Genomic DNA, 11,425 nt, shown 5'->3' on the forward strand with positions numbered 1-11,425 from the left:
GTGCGCGTGCGTTCCTCCTTGTTTCTGCATTCCTATTCAACTCTGCGGGTTGTAATTGGCTACAAATTAATCCAGTTTCCACTAATAGTCCATTATCTCGGGGCTGCGCGCACATAACGCCGAGGTGCAGACCAGTCCATCACGAGCACGAGGACGACCAGACGGAGCAAAGGAAGCGCGCGCTCGCACCTCTCAGGATGTGAGTTTGTTTGTGCGCGTGCCTGAGCAGGTGAGAGGTGTGTGGCCTGCAGGGAGGCGGGCAGCTGCGGGGACACACGCGGTTAGTGTGGAACTGAGTGTACACTATAGCTGATGCGTAAAACTCGACCAGTGCATCCACATGAATGCAGCTCTTATCTCGGATGCAGATTCCAGGGCAGGGCCTCTCCTCAAAACTCAATTACGGCCTGAATAAAGCCGGTAATGTCCCCGCTGCAGTGAAATATTGATTCCTAATCCTTGGCAGTCATTACTATGCCAGAAAATAATAGACCACAGAATTGGATTTTGATTTAACACACGACGTGTTTATTCTAATGCTGGGGACTTAATATTCCGTTGACTGTCATTTTGAACCGCAGAGGGTAGAGAGCAGTGATGAGGCTCTGACGCAACACTTTTTATATTGTTGTGGAAGATATTACAAAAAGAAAGAGAGGCGACGGGACATCTTTCCTGTCCTCCTCCCGGGTCCTAATACGCAAGGTCAGCTCCATGTAATTGCCTTGCTCAATGATCCTTAAGGGGACGAAATTAAAAGTTGGGCAAAATAATGACTGAAATAATGAGACATGATTAGCCAATCAGAGAGCTGAACCCATTACGAGCCTTTTGATCTACTTCCTGCTTCCGCCCGGAGGCTTTATGACTTTATTTTAAACAGTCAATGTGTTAACTTTATATCACAGCAGCTTATTCACCTTGGGAAATATTAGCATTTTAAGAAGTGGAGGAAAAGCACTACCACACACTGCAACAGGAAGAGTGAACAGAGGAGTATGGAAGGCTCTTATTCTTTTTGTTTTATCTGCATGTGAGATGCAGGGGTGAATAAATCCAGGGCCTGTCAAATAAAAGACACATGACAACTTTACTCTTGGTTAAAACATGATGCAGTTTAAATATCAGTCTGACTCCATGACTCTGACAAGTGTGGTTAGAGCCAAGTAGACCCTACAATCCAGATACTTACAGAAAAATGGACTTATCTTTTTTTCCCCTCCAGATTGTTTAGATAATAATAGCAACAACAACAAAAACAATAATAATACTAATTATAAGTGGGTTTAATGATAATAATTACATATGAACAGTATAAAATTATGTAATGATATAAATAGTAAATATATTAAAAAGAGCAGTCAACAAAAAGAGAACATTGTCAGAACAATTTAATATTGTTATAATATAGTATTGTCTAAATTTCATAATTTAATTAGGCGTATGTATGTGTGTGTGTGTGTGTGTGTGTGTGTGTGTGTGTGTGTGTGTGTGTGTGTGTGTGTGTGTGTGTGAGTGTGTGCGTGTGTCCTTGTTCCCACAGTGTGTGCCAACAGACTCCCTCTCTCTAGTCACAAGTGTACGTGTGTGTGCATGTGTGTGAATGTGTGAGAGAGAATGCGTGTGTGTGTCTTGTGTCTATAATTATTCTAATGAAGGTTAACGAGCTCTGCTCAACCTCCTCTTTATTAAATTAATCTCAGCCAGTAATGAATCATAATTACTATAATTAGCAGCTTGAGCTGCTTGATCTCACAGTGGTGGCTGGTCAGAGTGAGGTGATGATACAGAGGCTTCCATTTCCTCGTCCCTCTGCTGATACTGTCTCTGCTCAGTTACATGTATGTGCTCCACACAGGTTCGCACGACTATACCTCCCCCTGTTACTATTAGAAAACCTGAAAATCCAACCAACCTTCTGGTCATATTTAAATAAATGTATAATTTTGCTTGTCTTGTTTTGGTGAAATATTTACATACAGTACTCTCATGTCTAATATCACTGGAAATCACATTACATTTCAAATCACACATACCTTTGTCATGAAATGCTTTGTATTAAAATGCTTTTATATTTTGCCAGCATTTGTTTGAACAGTTTCAGTTCACAATTCAAATGTTGTTTCTGAGGTTCTGAGCCAAGACTCATAAAGCCTACTTATATAATTCAAAAATGTAAAAATATTGAATACTGACCGAAAAATGTCTGCTATCAACAAATACCGAAAAAACCTATGTCATCTAAATTAAATGACTTTTATGTCTCTTACTCCTTCTTCTCTTCCTCCTTTTTCATACATCTCTCTGCTTCTGTCACATCTCTGCTTTTTTTCAAGGTTCTTTATTTTAGATCAGCACTCCTCCTCCTCCCCATTACAGGAGTTATAGTCCCCCTTGCTCTACTCACACACACTTGACCCACCCACCCACCCACACACACACCCACACACCCACACACACACACTCACACGGTTCGACCACAATACATACTAACAGTTAGACACTCAGATAGCATCTGACCTGAAGAATTAATTAAATATGATAGCTGATTAAAAATAGCATAACTAATAGTGTAATATCTCAAGCTGTCGTCTTTAATAGTCAACATTGTGTGTGAGTGTCTTATCTGCTGCAGACAGACGCTCTCACTATTGATTCCTGTTCATTTCAGTTGTCAGGCAGACCGCTCAGCTCATCTGGAATCATTAAACTCTACTGTCTACCTGTCTCTGTCTCCCCCAATGTCTCTCTCTCTCTCTCTCTCTCTCTCTCTCTCTCTCTCTCTCTCTCTCTCTCTGTCTGTCTTTCTCTTATCAGATTTTCCAACATCTTTGTTTATATTTCATCCACAAAATTTACAGTAATTTTATTAACATTTCAATGATACAACTGTTGATATTTTACATTTTTCTAATATTCAACAAATCCGGGCAGAACAACATTAACAGTGAATGTCTTCTGTAGCACTGTATGTGTGTACGTCTTATTCCTACAGCTTCAGTAGCATCCCCATAGTAAAACACATCAGCAAGCCATCCTGCTGCACTAACATGTTCCTTCATAAACACATACTGAAGACAACTGACTCATACTGTATGTAAACTTCATTTACAAAAAGAATAAATTATTTTCTTAAATACTGGTTATTTTTCTTAGGTTACTCAATATTTGTTACAGGGACTATTTCCAGCTGAGGAATCAGAAAGATGGATGGATTGATAATTTCCGGACGACGAGAGGTGACGTACCCTTAGTTTGATTGTGGTGCTGCAAAAGAAATCCTGTGACGATCAGTCATTTACACAACTTATTCCACACCAGGAAATAATGTTTACTTCCCTCTAAAAAAACTCACATGACTTCCCTCAAGACATTCAGGGTCAAGTCTCTCTGACTTACTTGCAACATGAATGTGTTTTCAATCTACTACGAGGCCTCTGTGTTGCTTCGCTTGATCTAACAAACAATGGCACTCAACTGCTGACCATGCAGGCACTGTGCTAACATAAACACACACACTCACACACACACAGATGACCATCAGATCAATATTTATGAACTATCGTGCTCCTGACAAACCAGTGAGCCACATCCAAGTTATGGCAAACAATCAGCACAGACAAAAATTCAGAAGAGCCATTTTATTGTCTGCTAATTGATTAATGCAGTTAATCCTTCAACAGCTTCTATTGCGATCCTGCTTCTAGAAAGATGTTCTGCCCTACAACTGTCTATTTGGCCATGTAAACATGTTGTTGGTTCAGTTCAATTCACTTTGGAGGGTGTTTTTATGTGTCTGGAATCATGTCCATTCCAGGAAGCCGATACAAAGCTGGTTTGACTGCTCTCAATGATATATTGATGAAACCATGTCAAATTTTGTTCAGTTCTGATGTATACATGGGGCTGGATTACCAACTGGACAAACTGGCCAAGCCCTCAGCCCCATGCACACTGTCAGGGCCTCAATGCCTCACATTCATTATCTGCATTTATCCAGTAGTAATTTGATTGTATCAATAAAGCAACTCTGGCCTTAAACCTATGTAGCACCTTACTTTAGCGTGAATTCACATATCCAGGTCCCTATGTCAAAATGAACATGACCATATTCCTATAGAATGTTTTATTGAACTAAAGCAGGGTAATTTAGCCATATGTGGTCTGGAAATGACCTTTAAACACTAGAGGAGGTCAACATGAGCGATGGGTATAGAGTACTCCTTTGCTTTGTTAAAGGTGTTAATTCAGCTCCATGATCAATTTTAAACTGCACGATGTTTATTGTTTTTTAATTGAATTGCATTATATTGAGACATCTATTTAACATTCTCTTTCCTTGACAGTACAAATAGTTTCCAGAGCAGCGGGGAACAATATATTTGGGTACAGCGGATCTCTGATATACCAGCTTATACATTATGTTATAGCTCACACTATACAAGCTATGTTAACATATAGTACATACTGTACATTTGACAACACAATAACAATCAGCATATTCCAGCTGCTGCCAAAGATCTGCCTCCTGTAAGAAAGAATTGCAGAATAAAATTGACTTTTTTTCATTTGATTTCTACTCTTTGTGCTCGTCTCCTTCAGATAATTGGAAAAAATCCAGTGTTTTGTATTAAAGTGGTAGAAGTAGTAATAACATGTTTATAAGCTGCATCTACACAACAAACCACTGTGCTCACTGTGGTAGTGCAATGAAATACAACATTAAACACAATGAAAATTATGGATTTTTAGGAAAGTAAAATGTTAATGGTGTTCATCTGTGCAAGACTCTGTTCCTGGATGAGAGGGTTGTGAAGTGATGAGAGGTGATGTCCAGCTTTAAAAACCTGAAATCACTTAAAAGTCTTTGTGGATCTTCAGGGCTAAAATGGTTAAACATATCACTTTATTCTCACAGTGGCGCTTTCACACAGTAGCAATGATATCTTTGCAGCACAGTCCTTCGTTTTGTGTGTGTGTGTGTGTGTGTGTATGTGTGTGTCAGTGATTGGTTTCTGTTTTATGGACTGGCTAGCAGAGTGCTAGTAATCCGCAGAAATAAATCTGCTTTATTTGACCTTAGTGTTAACTGCAATAAAATACACTTTACTGCTGGACAGAGACATGTACACACACATACACACACACACATACACACACACACACACACACACACACACACACACACACACACACACACACACACACACACACACACACACACACACACACACACACACACGGTGGCCAGCTATCGGGTCATTGCTGGCCACTTGACAACATTTATAAGGACATAGAGAGGGAAATATTTTCTACACGGGCTGTTGTCCTGTAGCTACACATTACACACACACACACACACACATTAACACACACACACACACACACACACACACACACACACACACACACACACACACACACACACGGTGGCCAGCTATCGGGTCATTGCTGGCCACTTGACAACATTTATAAGGACATAGAGAGGGAAATATTTTCTACACGGGCTGTTGTCCTGTAGCTACACATTACACACACACACACACACACATTACACACACACACACACACACACACACACACACACACACACACACACACACACACACACACACACACACACACACCTGTTTACCATGTCTGTTGCAAATAGATGCATACTGTGGTTCATATTATTACGTTATTGTTTAACTTGGTCTCATTCATCTCTGATATAATAACCAGGCCTATTTAATGTATATTCTCCAAGAATTCAGACTTGCTGTCAGGTTCAGGTTGGACTTGTTAACAACTCTGTTGAACTCTGGTAATGTTTGGACAGATATATTTACCATACTTTTTACAAGAGTAACCTTTTTATTCATGGGCTTGGCTGATGCCTTCGCAACAAGCAAGCAGCCAAATATTCCATCTGAGATGGAAGAAGGCTGAGCTTATTTTTGGGGACATAATTCAGCAAAATTTTTAAAAAAGGTCTGTTCGGTCTGTAAATAACCACATGCTTGATTTGAATGGGGTAAAAGCAGAAGAAACATTCATTTAAAAGTAAAAGCTGTCACATCTGACAGGATGTCTCTCAGGAGCGTGCAGTACACTGCTTCCATGATAATAATATGACCAATAGTTTTCACAGAAGACATCACTAACTTCCATTTCTTGTCTTCCCGTTTCATGTCCCTATTGTCAGCAGCTATCTTGTTTCTGTCACATCCAATAACAGAAGAAGAAAGTCTTCCACTTTTCTTAATTATGAGTAGATGTTCCAATTTGAAGAGCTTCAGCCTGGATAATTAAGTCATATTCTTGGACAATTATAACATCACCAGCTACATACAAAGTTTGGAAAGTGTCGTAATTATCCTGAACATCAAAGAAAGGGGTTAAAATGTTTAACTTTTACCTTCAGCGCTGTGATGCCAATAACATTATAATCGATGTTGTATTTGAATTTACTGTTCTTAAACATGGCAATTCTTGTAGCTCAGAGGAATCTATTAGAGGAAAAAATGTGGTGTACAATAGGTTCTGGGGAGAATTAAAACAACTGCACAAAATAGGATCAAGTAAGTACATATCATCAGTGTTGTGCAAATATTAGTGTGACCACACAGGCATGGGTGCTGCCTGAGATACTGGCTCCCAGCTGAGACACTGAGATCCACATAATACGTAATGTATTCAAAAAGTATGAATTATGAAAGCCATTCAATTATAGCTATCTTAGAAAGTCCAAGAAACGATTAGACAAAATAAGTTTGAGACGACAATGTTCCACCATCAGAATGTATAGGCAGTTTTCTACACTGCTTCAGTTCAGTGGATTGTGGGTTTCAGAGGAGACAAACTGTTTGTACCTATTAAAGTAGTTGTGTTGCTGGCTGCCACTTGAGGTGAATGAGAGTATAAACCCAGTGAGACCAAATAAAAAACACAGACTCCTGTTTCAGTATAGACCAAAACTAGACATATCACTTTCTCTTAAGCCACTGAATTAAACTGATAGCCATCTGTATTGTCAAAGACTGAATAAGGGACTAAATAAATCTCAAACACACACACACACACACACACACACACACATACACACACACACACACACACACACACACACACACACACACACACACACACACACACACACACACGCACACACACAAACACACACACACATGCCTGCTCACACAAACACACGCATTTTCCAATTCTACCACTACAGTAAATATTCTAATTATTGTAAACTTCTTTTTGCTATACCTCCTAAGGATACAACATTCGGTATATATTTATGGTGCACAAATATTATATTTCTGCCTCACCTATAATGTATAAGAGCAATATGTACAGTAGCCTTTCTTCAGGTCCGACAAGGAAAATTGCTCACTACTGGGAACAGAGAAAAAGCCAATTTACCTTATTGACTGTCATAAACAATTTTTATACTTGACCCGTTCCTTGTCATCTTGAAAAAATAAACTGAATGGTAAGAAAATTTGACACTACAGAGATGAGTAAGTTAAAAAAAAGAACATTTAAAAACAGAGGAATTTGCGTATTCTATTTGTATGTGTGTTTATTTCATGCTTGTATGTAATAGGTTCAATTTTCTTTTCATCGCTTGGGCTCAAATAAGGCACTTAAAGGAAAAAGTTAGGGGAACCCAAGAACCACAGTAATTGTAATAACGAATTCAAAAAGAATATACAGCACTTACTTTTTACTATAATAAAATGTAAAAGCTGCTCTGAAGTGTTCATGTCGGGACCAAAGTTATTCTTCATTTTGCAGGTTATAATGTAATGATAGGACAAGAACACGCACACACATACGCATACACACACAGACACACACACAAACACAGACAGAGAGAGAGCTGTCAAGTATAACATCAGAGCTCCAGGCAGAGAAATGTGGCATGTGTGCAGCAGCAGAAAAAAAGCAAATAAAGCAAATAGTGTTATCAGTAATTTAACAGCAGGCTGATATGGCCTATTGATCTGTCCAGTGGAATCTTTTATCTCCACAACACAATGTATCCACTCTGCTGTTTATGACCCCACCACACCAACCCACCACCACCAACCCACCACTAGCACCACACACAGTCTATTACAAGCCTTGGGTCTATCAACACATACTGTAGGGACACACTTATCACAATATAAACACATAGGAACACACCCAGGAGAGCAATTCAACACAATTGGACCAAGAATGTTTATGATCCTGAGCTGTGTCTTTTTTGGCTCTACCACTAGTGGTCACTAAATTCGCACAATAAAAAAATGTTGCCGCATCAATTCAGAACCATTGTTGTGAGGGTGCTCATTGTTAATGGGGCTGGTGCAGTGGTGTGTGTGTGTGTGTGTGTGTGTTTGTGTACAGTATGTGAATGCTACTCTGAACCAAGTTGATGGCCTAATGTTAATACATTTGCTTCATAAATGATAACAATATGCTTGCTAATTACTCAAAGGCGGATACTTTGCTTAGTATCCATGACTTTACAAACAGATGTAGTTCCATTGCTTTATTAAGAGAGCTAACATGGAAACATCAGTTAAATGATTTCAATGGATTTCCAGAAACCTAAGTGGGGAACTTTTATTAAGCTCAGTGCAATAGACACTCTCTCAGCACACTGCCATTCATTCTTATTAGCTAAACAACTTTAAACTCAATTTTCTTGTCAAGCTCTGTTAATCCTTCTTTTGTTGATATTGTTCATGTCCTTTCTTCGGTTCTGAAATGGTTCATGACTAACAATGTTATTTATGCCATTACTGCTGAATTGGCTTGTTTCCACACTGGATGGGAGGACTGATCAGATGTCAGAGTTGTGACTGTGTTCAGACAGACTGGTCCAGACCATGAGAACAAACTCAAACATTTTGGTAACTCCAAAGTATTCATATATTACCTGCATACATTAAGGAGCAGGGGTTTGTTCAGAGAAAAGAAAAAAGACTAATTTGACCTGTAATGTAACTAATTACTTTGTCTGTTGGGTCATTAGCAGAGTGATGTAATTACATTTTTAATGAATCAATCATTACAATTAGTATCGTGTGATGAGCCCCTGTGGAACACAACCCAGCATTCTGTGTATTCATCAGGTGTTAGACAATTCTTTTAGTGGTTTCAAGGGGCCCAGTAACAGTGTCTATCACACAGTCAGTCAGGAGAGAATCCTTCTTACCGTCTGCAACACCTCTATAGTTCAGCAACAAACTCTCCTGTGTGACCTCTTTAATGCTACATATCTGATTGTCATAATAACTGGCACACACACACACACACACACTCCTCTATTAACTCTCTAATCTCTCTGCTTTATTTGTCTATTCTATCCATCACAGAATTAAAAGACACACACTGTAGTTAAAATGCCCAATAAATCCATGTTCATCAAGCAATGTGCAGCAATTATATCTCCTTTATGGCGGCCCTGTTGCCAGCGGTACCCGCAAATCTTTTGTTAATTAAGATCATCCCATTAAGAAACTAATTAACAATTAGCATAAACATAATTAGTGAATGCTGACATTTGGCGTGCTGCATTGTTGAAATCATTTCTAGAAATTGCCCTCAGAGGTTTTTGTCAGAGGGGGATAATGGTGGTACTTTGTCACACACAGCCATAAACACAAAGAGGAACATACACGATGAGCTCGCCAGCTAATTTTCATAGTGTGTGTGAATGTATATGTGCTTGCCTGCGTGCGTGTGTGTGAGTTTGTGAGAGAGAGAGAGAGAGAGAGAGAGAGAGAGAGAGAGAGAGAGAGAGAGAGAGAGAGAGAGAGAGAGAGAGAGAAAGGCAGTTAAACATACAGAAAATAATAGAACAGTTGTCCTGAAGAGTTACAAACCCTCATGTTCTTTCTTATCTACAGAAGGTGTCGGTTCCAAAAAGTTTGACTTATTACCTTCATTGTTGTTCATTTGTGTGTAATTGTACCTTTGCTTTGACTTAATGTTCTATCTGAGCTAAGAATAGATGCAGTCAATCATCGAACTCAGTGTCGTATCATAGGATGTATTGAAGATCAGTGCCATTAAGATGTCAAAAGAGCTTTGATTTTGATTTGGCCAAAACCTTGCACCAGTGCTTTAAAAGATCTGTGGCAGTATGCAACAGAAACCAAACCAATCTGCCTGAATTGCTTTTTCAAAGAAAGAGCACCAATCCAAAGGGACACTGAGGACAGTCAATGAACAAAGTAATACAGGCTTTGGCTCAGGAAGTTGAGTGGTAGAGCGTCCACTAATCAGATGGTTTGATTCTCGGCTCCAACTGTCCACATGCCAAAGAGTCCTTGGTCAAGACAGTGAACCCCCAAACTGACCCCTGGTGGGTATTGCTGGCAGTGTGTAAATGATGTGTGACAGAAAGAAAGAAGATCCATACAGGACATAACGTGAAACAGACTGCAGACTATCAGTGAGAGAGCACGTCCATCCTAGAGGCTACTTTAGACTTGCACTCTTGTTGTATATTGTCTCCCTTTTTTCTGTTGTAGGGCTTTTTCTCTTGACATTATAGAAACCAGACAAAGCCAGTGTGGCAAGTACTGGGTTTTCTGCTGTTAATTGCACAACACAGTGTAATGTGTTGCATTACACTGAATGGAATGAGAGAAAAGTCTTTGTCTAAACAGCCACCAGAGCAGGACAAAGTCTGCAGACAGAAAACCAGCTGAATAATACTGACATCTCATCCCACACGCACACACACACACACACACCCACACACACACACACACACACACACACACACACACACACACACACACACACACACACACACACACACACACACACACACACACACACACACACACACAATGGCCAGTCTCCTCTTTTCATCTCCTCTCCTCTCCAATGGGCAGCAGTCTTTAGAAAATTAACTTTGAAAAGTCCAGAAGAGACATACAATTCATCACATGCAGCTCTGTCAACCACAACACTATTAGAGACAGGGGTAGAACATGTGTGTGTGTATGTGCATGTGTGTGTTGCAATGACAACCATCCCACAGAAGCATTTACTGTAGGTCTGTCTGGGGATGTCTCTGCATCTCAGTGTGTGGTGCGTGTCTGTGTGTATGTGTGTGTGTGTGTGTGTGTTGCCATCTTCAGAGGCTTTGATAAATGTATCTATTTGGTGGTGTGTTTCAGGCACACTGGCTGTGTGTGATGGATGGATAGAAAGCAGCTGCTAATATGTGGGATCGGACTAAACACTACTACACTGCTATCACCTACACCCATCCTGCTATTAACACCTCAGCTGTACATACTTAGTGCAAGAGGCCACCACCGATGGGCAATATTATTATTCCTGCTGTTATACTTCTTAAATGTTTAGTTGTGGACTTAAATCTTAATGGCAATCTCAGTCTGTCATTCTGTGTTTATTACCTTCTAAT

The sequence above is a fragment of the Hippoglossus hippoglossus genome, chromosome 10, assembly GCF_009819705.1.
Source record: "Hippoglossus hippoglossus isolate fHipHip1 chromosome 10, fHipHip1.pri, whole genome shotgun sequence".
In the NCBI taxonomy this organism is placed as follows: Eukaryota; Metazoa; Chordata; class Actinopteri; order Pleuronectiformes; family Pleuronectidae; genus Hippoglossus; species Hippoglossus hippoglossus.